General features: G+C 37.5%; 1 pseudogene; it reads left to right on the top strand.

Moving 5' to 3' along the window:
- The first annotated feature begins 203 nt into the window (after positions 1-203).
- Positions 204-21,600, top strand: part of LOC122738575 — a 32,060-nt pseudogene continuing 10,663 nt past the window's right edge.

The raw sequence follows: 21,600 nt of genomic DNA, 5'->3' as shown, positions 1-21,600 counted from the left end.
TTATAACATCTCAGTAAATTATATAGCATTCCTTTCATCAACCAGTTTCATGATCCTGTTCCCCTTTCCTTGATGCCTTTCCAACTACCCCCTCCCAAAAAAAAAGAAAAAGAAACTATTTAAGTCTGGAATAATATTTTTTTGGTTAACCCATGTTGGCTCTTTGTGATTGCTAGTTCTTCATCTAAATGTTTACTGGGAAGATGGATCAACTTTATGCTGGGGTAAGAGTTACAGACTCATCCCAAAACGGTGAGGGATTAGGCATACCTAGGAGATATCCTGTGCTTGGAAAACAGCACTAACTTCCAAATTTCTGGGTGTAACTCATTTTTGTACTTTTACTAATATGAAATCTAGTCATGATCTCATTTTATTATGACCATAGTTATACATACAGTGAAGTCCTGCTCTAATGCCAAACAGTGGTATGAGATGTGACTCTGGCTTCTCAAATACTGTGTCAAGGCAATTTATATATTGACCAGTCCTATAAAACCAGAAAGACAGGACTTCTGGGGGGAGCCAGGATGGTTGGCAGAGGAAAGGCAGTGAGCTCTCAAACTCATGACAAGATCACTCCAAAAAACATTCAAATAATGACATAGGACAATTCCTGGAGCAGCAGAACCCACAGAAGAATGTGCTGAAATAATCTTCTAACCAAGCACAGCTTGGAAGGTTGAAAGGAGGGAGCTACTCTGCTGAGGCAGGAGTGGAGCCCAACCCCACAGACACCCTGACACAGATCCAGTCCCAGGAAGGCCTCTCCAGAGAAAGAGACCCCCAGAGCCTCTGAATCAGCTGCAGTGTCAGTTTCATCTGGAACTAAGCTCACAGTCTGGTGAGAGGCCTCCCCCCTTGGCAGGGGAGAGATTATAGGGGTCTATGCTGGTGCTGAGACAGAACATGGGTTTTTCACCCCTGCTGGGAACAAGGAGGTAGGTTGGAGTAGCAGTGGCCCAGGTGGAGGAAGGGCACAGGCTTATCAGAGATGATGATCACAACACACAAAGCTGGTTGATTAGCAGGTTGGTCTGGGGTCATCTACAGACCAGGGAAGAGGCCAGGTGAGTGAAAAACCTGCTCCTCCTTAAATCATACCACCTGGAACCTTCTGAAACTTGGGATAGTACGGCCTGGAAACAGTGCCCCACTTTAAGGAGTTAAAAGCTAAGTAAAAGAAAGGCAAGATGAGCAGACAGAGAAAGGTGAGGACCATAGAAAGTTTCTTTAGTGACAAGGAAGATCAAGGTGCCCCCTCAGAGGAAGATGTCAACATCAGGGCCCCTATATCTAAAGCTTCCAAGAAAAATATGAATGGGTCTCAGGCCATAGAGGTTTTCACAAAGGACTTTGAAGATAAAGTTAGAGAGGTAGAGGAAAAATGGAAAGACAAATGAGGGTGATGCAGGAAAGACATGAGAAAAATGTCAACAGCTTGAAAAGCCAAATTGGTCAAATGGAAAAGGAGGTACAAAAGCTCTTTGATGAAAATAATTGCATAAGAATTAGGATTGAACAAATGGAAGGTAGTGACTTTATGAGAAACTAAGACAAAATAAAGAAAATTCAAATGAATAAAATAATAGAGGGCAATGTGCAATATCTTCTCAGAAAAACTGCTGACCTGGAAAATAGAGCCAGGAAAGATAATTTGAAAATTATTGGTCTACCTGAAAACCATGATCAAGGAAAGAGCTTAGACATTACCTTCCAAGAAATTGTCAGGGAAAATTGCCCTGATATTCTAGAAGAAGAAGGTAAAATAGAAATTAAAAGAATCTACCAATCACCTCCTGAAAGAGATCCCAAAACAAAAACTCCTAGGAGTATTATAGCCAAATTCCAGAGCTCTCAGGTCAAGGAGAAAATATTGCAAGCTGCCAAAAAGAAAGAATTTAAGTACTGTAGAGCCCTAGTCAGGATAGCTCAAGATCTAACAGCTTCTACATTAAAGTATCAGAGGGCGTGGAATATGATATTCCAGAAGGCAAAGGAATTGGGATCACAACCAATAATCACCTACCCAGCCAAATTGAGTATAATCTTTCAGAGGAAAAAATGGGACTTCAATGAAAAAGAGGAGTTTCAGGTATTTGTGATGAAAAGACCTGAACTGAATGGCAAATTTGACTTTCAAATACAAGATCAAAGACAACCACAAAAAAAAAATGGATTTGGGGGACATACCTGGTGTTGTGCAGTCGGTGACTTCTTGTGTCTGAGCACAGATTTTTGCTGGGATCTCCATGGATAAAGGATAGATGCTTTGTCCACTGTGTCTGATGACATCTTTATGGTTAAATTGAGGGGCGAGGGGGATGCACTGTGGGAGGAGGAAGGGCAGAGGTAGCATGGGGTGAAATCCTACATGAAGGAAATAGGAAAGGGCCTATGGAGTGGGGAAAGATATGGGGGAGGAGCAGGGCAGTAAATGAATTTTACACTTATCAGAAAAGACTCAAAGACCTTAATGTCATCAGAGTTTCCTCAAGGAGGGATTAACACAGACACACCCAATTGGGTGGAGTAATCTATTTAATCTGGGCAGGAAGTGAGCCTAACACTCATCAGAATTGACCCAAAGACCTTAATCTCATCAGGATTGGCTCAAGGAGGGAAGAACACACACACTCAATTGGGTAGAGTAATCTCTCTAACCTGCAGGAAAATAGAAGGGGAAGGGGATAAAGAGAGAGGGGCAAAATAAAAGGAGGGCAGATTGGGGGAGGGGACAGACAGAGGCAAATACCTTTTGAAGAGGGATAGGGTGAAAGAAGATAGATAATAGAGCAAATATCATGGGGAAGGGAATAGGATGGAGGGAAACAGTTAACAATAGTAATCATGAAAAAGAGAAAAGGGGGAAAATCATACAAAAATATTTATAGCAACACTTTGTGGTGGCTAAGAATTGGGAACCAAGAGAATGCCCATCAATTGAGGAATGACTGAAGAACCTGTGGTATATGATTGTAGTGGAATGGTATTGTGCTATAGGAAATGACAAACAGGATGATCCCAGAAAACCTGGAAAGATTCATATGAACTGATGTATAGTGAAGTGAGCAGAACTGGGAGGACATTGTGCATAGTGACAGCAGTATTTGTTCTGTGAGCAATTGTGAATGACTTAACTACTCTCAGCAATATGTAAGGGGCTAAAATTCTAGCTATACTATCTAAAATCTAATGAGTGGTCGCCAATAAATTATGAGCTTTAGCAAGAGTACTTAAGTGTTTACATATTTATTAAAGAGCATTAGGATCAGAAAGGCAAAAGTCTAACTATTTCTAAGAGACCCTATCATCTGACCCGCCATGGCGAGGTCAGGAACCAAAAGAGGAAAAAAAGCCCTCTGTCAGTGTCCACTTCCTACTTCATGTCCTCCTCCCAGAAATGGGAGGCTCCTCAAGTTGATTGGCTGGTAGCCTTGATAGACAGTACCCACTAGCAAACGTTACTTCCTGACACCAAGGACGTTGACCACATGGCTTACCCTCAGCCTCCTTCTCCTCATGGCGAAGCTTGCCTATAGTAGCTCAATCATTACAGTACCCCCTTTGTTTCTTCAAGAAACACAGGGTTTTTTCTTGATGAAACAAATATAATGATCTGAGACAATCCCAAGGGACTAATGATGAAGCATACTATCCACCACCATAGAAAGAACTGATAAAAAAAGCACTTGTGTATTGTACATATATAACCTGTGTGATGTCTTGTAGAGAGGGGAGGAAAGGGAGGGAGGGAGAAAAATTTGGAACTCTAAATCTTATGAAAATGAATGTTGAAAACTGCCCTTACATGTAACTGGAAAAAATAAAATAAATGTTTGTTGCACAGGGAAAAAAAAATACAAAAAGACTCCTAGAATAGGCTTCAAGAAGAGGTTTCTGGTGAAAATTTTTGTGCATTTTATAAAAGGACCAACGTAGAAAATTTCTAAGAGGATCATTATCATAGAGTTGGATAGTGTCAAATGATGAATTTTGGGAAGAAATATAATTCCTGAAAATATTCTATTAATGTTGAGCACAGAATCAACAGAGAGATCACTTATACTAAGGAAATAATAAACATTTAAAATATTTGAAGCAGCTACATGGCATGATAAGTAGTATGCTGGATTTAGACTCAGCAAGACCTGAGTTCAAATCACATCTTATACTCTTTTTTTTTTTTTTTTAGTGAGGCAATTAGGGTTAAGTGACTTGCCCAGGGTCACACAGCTAGTAAGTGTTAACTATCTGAGGCTGGATTTGAACTCATGTCCTCTTGACTCCAGGGCCGGTGCTCTATCCACTGTGCCACCTAGGTACCCCTTTGTTTTTTTTTGTTTTGTTTTGTTTTTTTAGCCATCTAATACTCTTATTAGCTATATGATCATAGATGAGTCATATAACCTCTGCTTCCCTCAATTTCCTCATTTATAATTAATGATAATGATAGTACCTATCTCCTACTGTTTTTGTGATGGTAAAATGAGGTAATGTTTATAAAGTATTTAGCAAACCTTGAAGTGCTGTATAAAATTTATTATTTATATTATTAATTATCATAGTAGCATATGTAGAAGTACCCAAAATGGCCTTCAAATTAACCTAAAGATAAAACAGAATGACCCTACTGCCTCCTTTTAGAAATTCATGATTAGCCATGTTGAATCAGTAGGCAAATTAAAATGCCCTTATCTAGACATTAAAACAGAGGGTGCTCTATGGAAATGCTTGAGTGCACAGTAGATATAACCCTATTTCATCATCATTAGCCTAGTTGTCAGTCTTTATTATATATCAGACATCAAGCATTCAGAGATGAATAAGCTATTCAGACATCTTCTCCTTCCATCCATTCTGAATCTCCTCTACAAGATGAAAGGCAAATTTAGGTGAAAATCTTAGTATTAAATTTCAAAGTATGACTTTTGTATATAGGCATGGCATGCCATTAATCTTCTAAAGCAAGAGATTATTCTAACTGAATGAAAACTCTGAAAAAAATGAGTTCTCTGTCTAAAGACATAACTTTATCACTAGAGAAAATAGCCAATCATATATTTAGAAAGGTCCTTAGAAACTATTAGGCTAAATGTCCAATTTTATTCATCAGGGAATTTAAACCCAGGATGGCTTAATGATATGTTTGAATTAACAAAGTTTACCCAGGTTCTCTAACTTCCAATCTTGTGCTTTTCTCTATAAGATATTGTCTTGTTGAAGCTTCATACAGTAGATATTTTTTTATAATTTACTACATTTTCTTCAGGAGACTTGACATTACTTAGGGTTTCCATCTATCACAGCTCCCTATTTTAAGTCAATGAGCTCAAATGTACATGCTCAACCACTTCTAAATTTCAATTTAAATGTTTCATGGTAGCATCTCAGTGATACAGAGCTCATGAAAGCACTTCTAATGCATAAAATGAAAAACATTGAGCACAGCTATAGGAACAGGGATAGTATATCTTTTTTTTCAAAGAACAATGAGCTAAATTTGAACAGCAAAAGGAGAAAGATCAGGTAATGTTTTTGTTTGTTTAACTTCTTTTGTTTACATTCTTCTTTGCCACCAAAAAATCATTAAACTATATAAAATAGCATCAAGGACTACAATTCATATGGGTAGAGGTAGTACCAATATCAATAACATCACACATACTTAAAGAATTAAATAAATATAAAATAGCTGCCTTGGAGGTTGGTTGAAATAAATGTAAAGACTTAATTGGTAGTTGGCATGGATAAATAGGATCTGGAATCTGTCTCACCTATTTATAGCAGAAAATGCAGCACCACCAGCAGCCTAGCTGGGATGAAGGGCAGGCATGATCTAAGACTACTAAGGATGGGCAATCTCTCCAACTACAAGCACTGACATATGGTTAGACATCTCTTTGCTACCCCTCATGTTTTTTCTAGTACCCTTTCTAACAAATGTAATGATTGGAATGATGCCACCTGCTGGAGAGTTACTGTAGGAAAGCTCTGCCATGAGGAGAAGGCATCTGAGGGCAAGCCATGTAGTCAGCTCCTTGGTGTCAGGAAGTGACATTTGCTCGTGTGTGCTGTCTATCAAAGCTACCAGCCAATTAGCTTGGAGCTGTGTGTACATGGTGGGCAGGGGGGGGGGGGATGTTCCCAGCTTCACAGGAGGCATTGGGTCCTTTTTGTTCCTGACCTCACCATGGCAGTTTGGATGATGGGGTCTCTTAGAGATAGTTAAATTTTTATCTTTCTCTCTGATCCTAATGCTCTTTAATAAATACTTAAACATAGGGGCAGTTAGGTGGTGCAGTGGATAGAGCATGAGCCCTGGATTCAAGAGGACCTGAGTTCAAATCTGTCCTCAGACACTTGACATTTACTAGCTGTGTGACCTAGGGCAAGTCACTTAACCCCAATTGCCTTACCAAAAAAAAAAAAAAAAGAAAGAAAAAGAAATACTTAAACACTTAAATACTCTTGCTAAAGCTTATAATTTATTGGTCAACACTCATTAGATTTTAGATAGTATAGTTGAATTTTAGCTCCTTACAGATGGCTGCCCATGAAGAGGAAAGCTGAACCTTGATCTTCTGATCTTCTGGTTGGGTAAGAAATTTCCCCTACCCTGTCCCTTTAAACTCCATAGTACTGCTAAGTCCTGGATGTTTTCTATTTAAATTTTCAAATGGGTTTTTTCAACTCCCTGAGTATCCTGTTTCTGATTTTAGTCTGTTTAACCAGAAAAATGGGGGATAAGATCATGTTAGTGCTTTGTTTTTTGTGGATTTTCTATTTTTGTTTTTATTTTTGTTAGAAGAGCAAGCAAGGTGCTCACACAAGGGAATATAGATATTCCCCACCCTGCAAAATCATGCCTTTTCAGAGAAACCTCTGACTCCTGCATTTTTTTTTTCAAATTCTAACACTAAGATTTTTCTTTTGCATGCCTGGAGACAATGCCCCAACTGCATCTAGAAGCTGTGGGGGAAGGAGAACCCAGGCCTGAGTTTGAAACCAAGCCTGATTCAAATTACCCTATTGGGACCCCACCCCCTCCACCTCTGGTGCCACCTCCTACTCTTCCCATGGCCAAGCCCCTTGATCCTCCTTTCTCAGGACCTGATATTAAGTATGCGCAGCCTGCACTTGCAGCTTCTACTCAGTTTCCAGAGCAGTCAGCCTCAGTCCCATCCCACCCAAGCTGCGATTCTGACTTGACCTGCTGTGGTTCTCCCAAACCAACCCTAGAAAACCCTTTAAATTCCAGATATGCTCATTTTGTTCATAATTTTGTTAATCTGCTTTTGTCTTTAATTAGTAACCTTATAAAGCATTTATATTATGAAAGGACGGACAGACAATATAGAGGGGTTGAAGAAGACAAACTTAAGCTGAATAAAAATGACATCATATTTAAAAAAGACATATTTACAGAAATGTAGAAGTAAGCAGCAAGGTGTTAATATGAGTATTAGGGATTTTAGATATCAGAATCAAAAGTGTTTTAAATTCACTCAGAGAAATAATGTCAATTCAGAGGTTACACAGGATTTCTATGCTATTACATCTACATTTTGAAATTAATGGTATGGGTTTATTTTCATAGATATTTTCATGCTTTTGAGATTGTGTTTTATACTTAGCTTTAAAAAAAGGGGGGAATGTTTATAAAAGCTATTTATAGTCATGGATTAAGTTTATATTTTGTAATACTCTTATTAACTCTAATTTGAATTTCATTGTCTTTCATTCTTCCACGTGCATTTTGTTGTATTCTTTTATCTCTATTTTAAAACAATGCAAGATGGTTTTGATTTTGTGAGATTAAAAATTGGATATTAGATCATAAATCTCCCCTACTTAACCTTTCCCTTAATTTATCTCCCAGACTAGTAAATGGAAGAAGCTTTTGGTTTTCTAAATAGACCTTTTATTGATATGGTAGTCACAAGGTGATGTTGATTAGAAGGATAGGAAAGTAGAAACACAATACAAATCGTCCTAAGTCTAAGCTTAGTCTATATTCCTTATAAAAACTCACCCAAACCTAAAGGTCACCTTTGGAGAGAGCGAGACCATCCGTGCCGCGCCGCGCCGTGCTGCGCCGCGCCATGCCGCGCCGTGCCGCCAGGAACCCCGCCAAACAGGCAAAAAACCTCACTTCCGTTCTCTCTACCCCGGAAGTCCCGTGCGCCGCAGGCAGTCTGACATGCGCAGCAGGCGGACTGTTCATCTCCTCCCCAAAAGGGTGGTCCTTCAAAAACTGGTGTCTTTCAGTTATCCTAACTGACTGTTAAAAACTTTCATATTTTACAACAATTTCATAATATAATGTTAACTCTAGGAGTATTGTGCCCCCACATTCTAAATTGTTTGTTTGTTTTCCAAATGATTATTTGATCAAACTCTATAAAGCATTTCACTTGCAAATTTGTTGCCATGGCAAGTGTAAATTGATTCTAGAAGTATTATTTTTGATAAGCATATTTTTTTTAAATGAGGGGAACATTTGTAAAAGTTTTGTTTTTTAAAAAAAAAGTTTTCTTTAAGATTGTGTTGTTTTTTAACTTGTATTTAAATATGTTCCAATTTTTCACAAAATTGTATACTTAGTAAAAAAAGGTATTATTTGAAATTATTGCATAATTGTATATTATATTCTGAGTCAATGTACATTCCCATTTTTTGTGATCATTATTATCCTCAATTTTTAAATCCATATGAGACTTGGATTATGGGAATTTATCATTTAAGACATTAATTGCTTTCATTCTGAGTTATCAGATGCCAGTTGGCCAAGATGCCATCCGATCACAAGAGGAACACATGCAAGAGCAGACATTGAACTGTCACATGAGGGGAGACATGCATGAAGTCAAGGTATGGCAAAGGGAATGGCTTTTGACAAATGTTGAGGTTGGTTTCTATTGGTTTAATTTTTTTTCCACAATATTGTACAGATGGCTGGAAGTTTTCATCCCACCCATCTCATTCTACACCTGGCTTCTATGCCCCCTCTTATATGCCTGATGCAATGGACATCTCAATCCCATGCATCTGATTAAGTCTGACTCAGTTTCCTCCAATATGTTCAGTGGCATGGATGTATATCCTATCCACCTATTTTAAGCCTGGCATACTGCATGGATAGTATATATTGCTCAAGTGTGGGAATGCTCATATCCCATCACTTCTCTGTTCTTTTATGGTAACACCCATAATTATCTCAGGTGTCATGATAAATACAGTGTTGGATTTGACATCTGTTACCAATAATATTAGATTTTTTAATTTCTCATAATGGCATGAGGATAATTAGACCGATGATACAAAAACTGATGAAACAAAGATAAAAATTATTTTAAAAAATTAATATTGCAGCAATTCTCTTCTTAATTTACCCTCCACAAGGGGGTCTGTAGTAATACTAAGTCTTAGAGAATGTTTCGGTTTTTGTTTTATTATATGTTTCATGTATAACAACTATGATTCTGAATTCCCTTAGACATGTTTTTAAGAACTTTCATTGTTTGATTTGATTATTGCCAAAGCTATTTTAACGTTGTGTTAATCTCAGTTTTGTAGGAAATTTTCCTGGCTGATTACCAGCATCCACACATCAACACCTGAAAAGATTTCCATTCCATGACTACACCCAGTGGACCTCCCAAGAATCATTTGAGAAAAGACTTTTAAAGACTTTAAATGAACAGTTTAGTTTTCTTGTGTTTTTTTCCCCCTTCTTTTATTATATACACCATTTGTAATATGTATTCTCTGCAGAGGCCCTCCATCTGCAGGCAGTGTTAAAGCACTGGTTCATGAGGGACCACCCCTCTAGGCAAAATTTCCTCTTTCTTGATTTTCTATATTGTCATTGACATATTGTTTGTTAGCATAAGGTATTATATTCTGTTGTTTTTTACTGTTTCGTCAAGGAAACACTACTGCGTGTTCCTCAAAGAAACAAAGGGGGTACTGTAATGAATGGAATAACACTACCTGCTCGATAGTTACTGTAGGAAAGCTCTGCCATGAGGAGAAGGCATCTGAGGGCAAGCCATGCAGTCAGGTCCTTGGCGTCAGGAAGTGACATTTACTTGTGGGTACTATCTATCAAAGCTGCCAGCCAATTAGCTTGGAGCTCTGTGTGAGTGTGTGTGTGTGTGTGTGTGGGGTGTTCCCAGCTTCACACAAGGCATTGGGTCTTTTTTGTTCCTGACCTCACCATGGCAGGTCGGATGATGGGGTCTCTTAGAGATAGTTAGATTTTTTACCTTTCTCTCTGATCCTAATGCTCTTTAATAAATACTTAAAAATTTTAATAAATACTTAAAAATTACTTAAACACTTAAATACTTTTGATAAAGCTTATAATTTATTGGTGACCACGCATTAGATTTTAGATAGTATAGCTAGAATTTTAACTCTTTACACAAACATGATTTAGACAAAACACCATCACAAATAGTAAATGTTAATTAAACTTATTTAGCAAAATGGAACTGTAAACTGAAGTTGAGACAGCTACACAGATTAGAATAGATCAAAGTGTGTGCATAATAGCAAGGGAGCTGTATAATTATGGATGAGATTAAATACTTCAGTTCAATGAATTACTGCTTTTAGTTTTCTGTAGAGTTGCAAGTTCTGGACTACCAGATGGAGCTGATTTTGAAATACTACCTGAAAATTACTTTCAAGGATCTCTATTATGCAGATACTCAGTGGTGCCTACAGAATTCCTTCAATCAATCAGAACTCTCATCTTTTTCCAAGTATAAATCACAAGGCACAGGATTGTTCCTCTGAACAGCTACTCATATTGCCTGGGTGGGAAAGTATATTAAATAAGCACTTGCTAAAATTGTATACTCTAATATGACATGGCAGTGGGTATTGTGGAAAGAATTCTACCTCTGGAGCCTCATGGACCTGGATTAAAATTTCACCTTATTTTTTTTTTACTTACTAACTGAATATACTGAATATATATATATATATATATATATATATGTATATATATGTATATATATGTATATATATATGTATATGTATATGTGAGTGTGTGTATATAACGATTGGAATAACACCATCTGCTGGAGACTTACTGTAGAAGAGTTCCACCCATGAAGCGAAGGTCTTTGAGGGCAATACCAGGAGTCTTTTCTTTGGCATCAGGAAGTGACGTTGGGTAGTGGGAGGAAGAAGGAAGAGACTAGTGCTCTGTCTGGGGCGCTTTCCTTTGACTCTGGTGGAGAGCGGAGCTAGAAATGTGCTCTCCCTTTAATAGATAGGAATCTAGGCCTTTCTCTACCAAATTCTTATTCTCCTTAATAAATGCTTAAAAGTCTAACTCGTGCTAAAGCTTATAATTTATTGGCGCCCACTCATTAGATATTTTAGACAGACTAGCTAGAATTTTAGCCCTTAATGTGTGTGTGTGTGTTTGTGTGTGTATATATACACACACATTTATATATATACAAACACACACATTTATATATACATATATATAGACACATATACACACATATACACATACTAACTGAATAAGTAACTTTCCTTTTCTGTCCCTCACTCTTCTTATCTGTAAAATGAGGTGACTGGACTTGTTTATCTTTGAGGTTTGTTATAATTGTAAATCACATGAATCATAAATTGAAAACATTTTAAATTGTTCCCTCAAGGCATTTCCTTAATGTTTCATTGAGTTTTCCTAACCAAAAACCAAACCAAAATAAAAGAAAAAGTAATTAAAGTCATCAAATATAAAGCTATTATTCTCATTATATATCCTTAGTAAAGTTCTAAATTTTAAAAAAAGTAGTAGAATTACCTTAATCTATTCCCATTATAACTTCTCTCCTACTTTTAGCTTGTGTACTTTCAATCATAAGTATTACTACTCTTTTTAGATAAAGCCTTTCTTTTAGTATTATTTCTGTTGTAAATATTGTTATACAATTTAGCCTGCCAAGGATTCTAGGTCTAAAATTTGCTTATGGAAGAGAGGAAGGACATAATGGCAAAGCTAGTCATATAGTTAGTTTATGACACAGGACAGCATTTGTGAAAGCCAATCAAGTCAAATCAATTAGTATTTACTAAGTATTAACTATGTTCCAGGAGGTAGAGTCAAGATAGTAGATAGAAGACAGGAAGTTGCCTGAGCTCTCCCAAACTTCCCTCAGAAACAATATTAATTCAAGTCTCTAAATGGGTTCTGGAGCTACAGAACCTACTACAAGATGGAATGAAACAATCTTCAGGCTTAAGATAACTTAGAAGAACTTCAGAAAAGTCATGACTCACCTGGGTAAAGGACAGTGCAGTGAAGCACAGAGGGTGTCTGGGCAAGCCACCTCAAGGCTCTTGGCCACAGCACAGACCAACAGCTAAGGACTGTAACGATTGGAATGACGCCACCTGCTGGAGACTTACTGTAGAAGAGTTCCACCCATGAAGCGAAGGTCTTTGAGGGCAAGACCAGGAGTCTTTTCTTTGGAAAAGGAAGTGACGCGGGCTAGTGGGAGGAGGAAGGAAGAGACTGGCGCTTGGTCTCAGGCTCTTTCCTTGGGACTTTGGTGGAGAGTGGAGCTAGAAATGTGCTCTCCCTTTAATAGATAGGAATCTAGGCCTTTCTCTCTCTCTTTACCAAATTCTTATTCTCCTTAATAAATGCTTAAAAGTCTAACTCTTGCTAAAGCTTATAATTTATTGGCGACCACTCATTGGATATTTTAGACAGACTAGCTAGAATTTTAGCCCTTAACAGGACCCTCAGTCCAGGCTCATAAAGCTACTGACACATCAAGCCATTTTTGAGCCTGACCCCAGCCCCAACACAAAATGCAATCTGCCAGCTGGGTTAGATGCTACAGAACAGGCAGTACTAGGCTGGGTCACCCCAGTGCAGTGAGCAAGCCAGAGCAAGCCACTAAGGCCTCAAAACAGAAAGCCACTGATCAGACCCCTGACCACAACACAAGAAGCTTGGGACAGTGCCCCCTGTGCCCCAGGACCAGAGCTCAACTTTAAAAGTCAAGAAATAGGCTAAAATAAGAATAAGAAAGAGAAAAGGGTTCTCCAAAAAGACTCAAGAGAAGCAAAAAGGTAAAACATGGACATAAGGGATTAAACCATAAGCAAATTAAGAGAGCATAGAATCATTTAACTGTAAGATTTATGGGCAGAAGAAGAATTTAGAACCAAGAAGATATAGATAGCAAAATAAAATGTAAAATAGATCATTTTGATTGTATAAAATAAAAAAAAGCTTTTGCACAAACAAAACTAATGTAACCAAGATTACAAGGGAAGCAGAAAACTGGGAAATAATTTTTGAAACAAATATCTCTGATAAAGGCACCACTTCTCAAATATATAGAGAACTGAGTCAAATTTGTAAAAATACAAGTAATTCACCAATTGATAAATGGTCAAAGGATATGAACAAGCAGTTTTCAAAGAAATCAAAGCTATCAATAATATGAGAAAATACTCTAGATCACTATTGATCAGAGACATGCCAATTAAAACAACTTTGAGGTATCACCTCACACCTATCAGAGTGGTTAATATAACAAAAAAGGAAAATATTGGGTGTTGGAGGGGATGTGGGAAAGCTGGGACACTAATTCACTGCTGGTGGAGTTGTGAAAAGATCCAACCATTCTGGAGAGCAATTTGGAACTATGCCTAAAGGGCTATAGAACTGTACATACCCTTTGATCCAGCAATATCACTGCTAGGTTTATATCCCAAAGACATCCCTCAAAAGACAAAAAGGACCTTCTGTAAAACAGTATTTCTAACTGATATTTTTTGTGTGTGTCTAAGAATTGGAAATCAAAGGAATGCCCATCAATTGTGTGATGGCTAAACAAACTATGATATATGATTGTGATGGAATATTATTGTGCTATAAGAAAGGACAAGCAGAATGACTTCAGAAAGGCCTGGAAAGACATGTATGAAATGATGTATAGTGAAGTGAGCAGAACTGAGAGGACATTGTGTATAGTGACAGCAGTATTGTTGCATGAGCAATTGTGGATGACTTAACTATTGTCAGCAATACAATGATTGAAGACAATCCCAAGGAACTAATGATGAAGCATGCTATCCACTCCCATAGAAAGAATTTATACAAAGAGCACTTGTGGATTGTACATATATAACCTATATCAGATTGGTTGCTGTCTTGTGGAAGGGGTAGGAAAGAGAAGGAGGGAGAAAAATTTGGAACTCTAAATCTTATAAAAATGAATGTTGAAGATTACCCTTACATGTAACTGGAAATAATAAAATAAATGTTTGTTGCATTGAAAAAAAAACACAATCTAATGCAGCCAAACTTGGAAAGAACTATTTTACAACAAAATTATAAAGGAAACATGGGGTGAGGGGGAGAGGAAATTTTGGAACAAATTTCTCTGATAAAGGCCTCATTTCTCAAATATATAGGGAAATAAGGCAAAACTACAAACTAAGCTAAATTAAAAAAAAATTTATATGAGCCATTCCTCAATTTATAAATTTTCAAAGGAGATGAATAGGCAATTTTCAAAAGAAGAAACAAAAGACAATAATCACACCAAATACTCTAGATCACTACTGATTAGAGAAATACAAATTCAAACAAGTCTGAGGTACCCCCCCCCATACCTATCAGATTGGCTAACATGACAGAAATGAAAGATGACAAATGCTAGAGGAAATTTGGAGAAAAAATGGAATTCTAATGAAGTATTTGGAGTTGTGAAATGGTCCAACCATTCTGGAGAACAATTTGCAACTATACCCAAAGGGCTGTAATGTGTGACTACCCTTTGACCCAGCAATAACGCTCCAAGTCCAATATTCAAAAGAGATCAAAGAAAAGGGCAAAAGGATCTAGCTGTACAAAAAAATTTTTATTAATTCTTTTTGTGATGGAAAAGAATTGGAACTTGAGGGGATACCCACCAATTGGGGAGTAGTTGAAAAAGTTAGAGTACATGATTTTGATGGAATATTATTGTACTATAAGAAATGACAAACAGTATATTTTCAGGAAAACCTTGGAAGTCTTATATGAACTGATGCAAAGTGAAATGAGCAGAACCAGGATAACTTTTTATACAATGAAAGCATTATTGTAAGGAGGAAAAACTGTGAAAGCTAAAGCTACTCTGATCATAATGATCAAAGATAATTCCAAAGGACCCATGATAAAAAATACTATTCATCTCCATAGAAAGAACTGATGAACTCTGATTTATTATATAAATATATCCTTTTATTTTAAATATGTGATTGTAGTACTAAGGCAATTGAATAATTGATTTAAAAAAATCCTAAACTTATTATTGCAAAGAAATCCCTGATTATATTATTAATTTTATTATAGAATTTCTCAGTTTTACAGAAAGTGACCTAAACTTAATTATTAGGAATATTTTATAGAGGTGGAGTCAAGATGCTATTGTGATAGAAAGTAGTAAAGTTAACTCCTTTCCAAAAACTCCTCCTAAGAAATCAATAAAAAAAACCTAGACTCAATCTTGATAAGAAAATTCAGAAAAGTCATAGTAAATCTTCTATCAGATCCAGATTATCATAGGGAAACAGAAAGGAAAGTTTGCAGAAACTAGAGAAAGGGTAAGCCATGGGCAAGGGTCATGGAGTACTTCAGCACCCAGGAAGGGGGCTTTGAATCAGGCCAAGAACAAGGCTCTATCTGACCTATGCAAGGTCACTATAACTACAAAACTGCAACAGGGACAGATGTGAACTCGCAGCTCTGTTATTCACTACCCAGTCGTGAGTCACAGTTTGGTTGGACTGAGAAGAAGGCCTGAACAAAAGATCCTTGTTGCAGGAGACTCAAGAGTGTATATAGAGAAAGAATAAATTTCAGAAGCCATGAGCAGCAGCAGCAGCAGCAGTTGGGCTGGAGAAAGAAAATGGGATTTCAGTTCCAGATGAATGCCAGAAGAAATGAAAACCTACAATTCTGCAATGTTTAAGTGACAGAACTTTCCTTCCAGCAGCAATCTACTCATGCAAAACCTCAAACATTGGTCACAAAGTTGCAGAGCTCATCTGAGAGAGAAGGGCAGATAGGAGAAACAGTAATTAGCTTTGCTTTGGATCAGACCAATTTGGGAGCAGTGAAATTTTACAAGTCTTTCCTTTACCCCCTCCACTGTCCATGAGATCCTGTAACAGCACTTGAACACAAAGAAAGTAACAACAGGGCCAGCCATCTCTGACCTTTGCCCTAGAAGTGTCTCAAAGCTCAGCACTAACTTGCAGTATAAAATGAGAAAATAAGTCAGTAGAATGGACAAATGACAAAGAACCCCACCATAAAGATATATTATGGTGACATGGATGGTCAAGACTTAACCCAGAAGAGAATGGCTCCAAAACATCTATAAGCAATGACTCAGAGAAAAGCGTAGCCTAGGTGAAAATTCAACTAGAATTTCTAGAAGAAGTCAAAATTTTATAAAGAATTAAAAATCACTTTATAGATAGAATAAAAGTGCTTGGGGGGGAAATGGAAAAGAAATGAAAACTATGAAAGAATTGGAAAGAAAAGTAAGCTTGGCAAAAAAGGTAAAAAAACCTTTTCCACACAAAAAACTCCCTGAAAATTAGAAAGGACAAATATAAAATAATAACTTCATAAGGCAGAAACAACTATTAAGATCAAAAAGCTAAATAACAGAAGAAAATGTGACATTTCACGGGAAAAATGTCCCAGGAAACAAATCAAGGAGAAAAAAAAAATTTCAGAATGATTGGGGGGGGGGCAGCTAGGTGGTACAATGAATAAAGCACCAGTCCTGGATTCAGGAAGACCTGAGTTCAAATCCAGCCTCAGACACTTGACACTTACTAGCTGTGTGACCCTGGGCGAGTCACTTTACCCTCATTCCCCTCCCCCCAAAAAAACACAAACAAACAATAAAATGAATGATTGGATGGCCTAAACTGTATGTCCAGAAGAAAAAAACAATCCTAGACATCTTCTTTCAAGAAATCTTGGGGGGGGGGCGGCTAGATAGTGCAGTGGATAAAGCACCGGCCCTGGATTCAGGAGTACCTGAGTTCAAATCCGGCCTCAGACACTTGACACTTACTGGCTGTGTGACCCTGGGCAAGTCACTTAACCCCCATTGCCCCACAAAACCAAACCAAACCAAAAAAAAAAAAAATCTTAGGAAGAAGAACCAAGATGGCAGAGAAAAGGCTTACCTGAGCTCTCCCTGAAACCCCATCCAAACACCTTTAAATAATGCTATAAAACAATACCTGGGACAGCAGAACCCACAAAAGGATAGGAAAAATAACTTTCCAGCCAAAGAAAACTTAGGTCAACAGGAAAGGTCTGCTGTACCTAGGTGAGAGTAAAGCATAGTACAGTGCAGGCCACAGAAGCACAGATCTGACCCCAGCAAATCAAGAGCAGTTCTCAGAAACAACTGAATCAACAGCATCAGTAGCCACTGCTTCTGGAATTCTCAGCCCACAGATGATAAGGGGTTGAACACCTGATCCAAAGGACATTGCAGGGATCTTTTTCTAGCACTGAAACAAGACTCTGTTGCCTTGCCCATATCTGAATCCAGGTCACAGTCCTGGGTGGAAGTCACAGGGTGACCAAGAGCATTATTACCCCAGAGCTTGCAGCTGCAGTAGAGTAGGGATTTTTGTCATAGTCCCAGGGCAGAAAAGAGTGTTTGTAGTTGCTCACAGACAGAGCACAGCTAGGAGAGCATTAAACACACTTTTCCCTAGGTTATACCACTTTAGAAGAACAGAAAACTTACAGATCTTTAGGAGTATTTCTGAGAACAGCTGCATAAAACCCTTGAAGCTTGGGAAATGCACCTGTCACCTAAGAAGCAGAGCCCACTTTAATAAAGAGTTAAAAGTCAAGAAATAGACTGGGAAAATGAGCAAATAACAAAAAATTTTGACCACAGAAAGTTACTATGGTGACATGAAAGACTAAAACACACACAAAAGAAGAAAATAAAGTCAAAACTCCTATATCTAAAGCCTCATAGGAAAATATGAATAGGTTATAGGTCATGGAAGGGATCAAAATTTTTTTTGATAATAAAGAGAGGCAGAGGAAAAATTGGGAAGAAAAATGAGAGATGCAAGAAAATCATGAAAAAAAGAGTCAATAGCTTAGTAAAGCAGACTCAAAAAATACTGAAAAAAAATAACAACTTTAAAACAAACAAGGCCAAATGGTAAAAGAGATAAAAATGCCAATGAAGGGAAGAAAGTCTTGAAAAGCAGAACTATCTGAATGGAAAAAGAGGCACAAAAATTCACTGAAGACAAAAAAAAATAACTCTTTCAAAAGTAGAATGGGCCAAATGGAAAAGGAGGTACAAAAGCTCAATGAAGAAAATCATTCCTCAAAAAACTGGAATTGAGGAAATGGAAGCTAATGACTTTATGAGAAACCAAGAAACAAGAAAACAAATGAAGAGAATGAAAAAATAGAAAATAGTGTGAAATATCTCACTGGAAAAATACTTTTGAGGAGGGACAGGGTGAAAGGAGAGAGAGAATAGAATACAGGGGGAGAGGAAAATAGCATGAAAGCAAATACAGTTAGCAATAGTTACAGTGAAAACGATTTTGAAGCAAACTGCTCTAAAAAAGGCTTCATTTCTCAAACATATAGAGAACTGGTTCAAATTTATGAAAATAAGAGCCCAATTGATAAGTGATCAAAAGACATGAAGTTTTCAGATAAGTAATCAGAGTTATCTATAGCCATATGAAAAAGTACTCTAACTCACTTGATTGAAGAGATGCAGATCAAAACAATTCCAAGGTACTACCTCATACATTTTAGATTGACTATGTGGGAATTTTTTTTTTATTTGGGGACCCTGCCTTTGGGGTGAGATTAAAAAGCCTTAGGCCCTCAGGGGTTTTTTCTGTATAAGAGGGGCTAGTGCCCCTCCCCCTCCACTTCAGCTGAGCCAAAAACCCCCATGGGCTTTATGGGACGCCAGGTCAGCTTCCTCCGCCCTGAGGGGGTCTATCCCAAAGATCCCGGGCTCATAGCCTGTGCAGAGGTCCCAGGCGCACAGCAAGGGGCACAGGCCCCTGGAGCCCTAGGTGTGGACACTCCAGCCCCTGCCCAGCCACAGCACTAGTGTGGATTAACTTGGTATGTGCGGGGGCACAGGGAGCCTAAGGTTTGAGGGGAGCGAAGGAAGATATATACCAGGGCACAGTCAGTACAGGAAGATAGAGAAAGCAAGAAAGGGCTATGATATAGAGAAGGTAGAGATGCAGGGGAGAAGACAGACAGAGGAAGGAGGGAGCAACAATAAAAGCCTTTTCAGGGGAGTTGGCAAGAGTATTGAGCAGGGGGGCTTTTCAGTGGGGGGAACACTAGAAGGTCGGTTGGTACGGAGATGCTAAGAAAGTTGCAGGCGTGGCAAAGATTAAGCACAAGTGGCAGAAGCAGAAAGACGTGCCGGAAAGCACTCAGGTTGTACATTTTATTTTCCTGTATTCTTAATTTAAAATTGTATCTCATAAATAAACCCTCTGCTGTTAAATTGGAAGAGGCTTCTTAATCTTTTGCTTATCAATTTGGGAACGGAACAGTGTGGAGAAATTTTTAAATGGCCCATATTATATTAATAACAGTCAGATAGCCAGCCAGTCTAAAGTCCCCAGATTAGGCCCCCATTTAGATTAGACCCCAGCAGTTAGCAAAAATATTTCCACATTTGAATGGCAACCACGAAGGGATTTATGGCTCAATTATAACTTTCCTAAAGTTATAATTTTTCATATAAGTAAAGTTATAATTTTTTCAGATTCAATTATATTAAGATTAGCTAGTTATTAATTTTTTTACAGGTATTAGGACAGAAGAGGAAAATGCCAAATATTGGTGAGGATGTGGGAAAATGAGACATTAATGCAATGTTGGTGGAGTTGTGATCTAATCCAACCATTCTGGAAAGCAATTTGGAAGTATGCGCAAAGGTTATAAAACCATGTATACCCTTTGACCTACTATTAGGTCTTTATCCAAAGAGAGATAAAAAACAAAAAAGGTAAAAGACCTTTATGTACAAAAAATATTTATAGTAGCTTTTTTCTGGTGGCAAAGACTTGGAAATTGAGGGGATACCCATTAAATGGGGTATGACTGAACAAACTGTGGGATGTGATTATGATGAAATACTATTGTGTTATAAGAAATGATGAAAAGAATGCTCCCAGAAAAACCTGGAAAGACTTACATGACCTGATGCAAAGTTAAATGTATGATGTACCAAGTAACATCAATATTATAAGATTATCAGTTGTGAATGACTTAGCTATTCTCAGCAATACAATGATCCAAGACAACTCTGAAGGACTTATGATGAGAAATGCTATCCATCCCCAGAGAAAGAACTGATGGTGTCTGAATACATAGTGGAGCATACTTTTTATTTATTTTTATTTATTTTTTATTTTTTGGTGAGGCAATTGGGGTTAAGTGACTTGCCCAGGGTCACACAGCTAGTAAGTGTTAAGTGTCTGAGGCCGGATTTGAACTCAGGTCCTCCTGAATCCAGGGCCAGTCCTCTATCCATTGTGCCACTTAGCTGTCCCTGAAGCATTCTTTTTAAACTCTATTTTTCTTGATTTTTTTGCGTTTCCTTTCACAAGATGGAAATGTTTTGCATGACTACACATGTATAACCTATATCTAATTGTTTGCCTTCTCATTGAGAAGGGGTGAGAAAGGAGGGAAAAAGAGAATTCAGAACTCAAAGTATTAAAAATGAATGTTAAAATTTGTTTTTAACTATAATTGGGGAAAATAAAATACTAAATAAATTTTAAAAAGAAACCTTAGAAGAAAACTGCCTAGATCTCTAAGAACTAGAGGGATAAATGGAAATTTAGAGTTCAGGGGTCACCTCCTCAAAGAAACTCCAAAAAGAAAACTCCTAGGTACACTGTAGCCAAATTCTGGAGATTCCAGGTTAAAAAAAAAGATACTGCAGAAAGACCAAAAAAATCAAGTATTGAGAAGCTACAGTCATGATTACACATGATTTAGCCGTCACTATAATAAAAGAACAGAGAACTTGAAATATGATGTTCCAGAAGGCAAAGGATATATAGTCAAGGACAATTTACCCAGAAAAACTGAACCAAATTATTCAAAGGGGTGGTGCAAATAGGACTTCAATAAAATATAGGTCTTCCAAACATTCCTGATGAAAAGATCAGAGCTATGGAGAAATTTGCAAACACAGGAGTGAAGAGAAACATAAAACATGTAAATATGAATAAACAATGATAAAGGACTAAATAAGGATAACCTGCTTATATTCCAATATAGTGAGATGATATATGTGTCACTCTGAACCATTTCTTTTTCAGGGTTCATTGAGGGGATTAGACAGGGCCTGAGAATGTTCTTTCATGTCTTGATAATCTTAAGACTGGAAAAAGAGGAGAGGAAGATTATAATTGAGGGAGAGGGAGAAAAGTTAGGGAAAATTACCTCATATAATTTAAGGCACTAAATAGATATCTTTAAAAATAAGGAGGAAGGGTACA

This window comes from Dromiciops gliroides, chromosome 2 (genome assembly GCF_019393635.1).
Source record: "Dromiciops gliroides isolate mDroGli1 chromosome 2, mDroGli1.pri, whole genome shotgun sequence".
Taxonomy (NCBI): Eukaryota; Metazoa; Chordata; class Mammalia; order Microbiotheria; family Microbiotheriidae; genus Dromiciops; species Dromiciops gliroides.
This window is presented reverse-complemented; position numbering and strand designations above follow the sequence as displayed.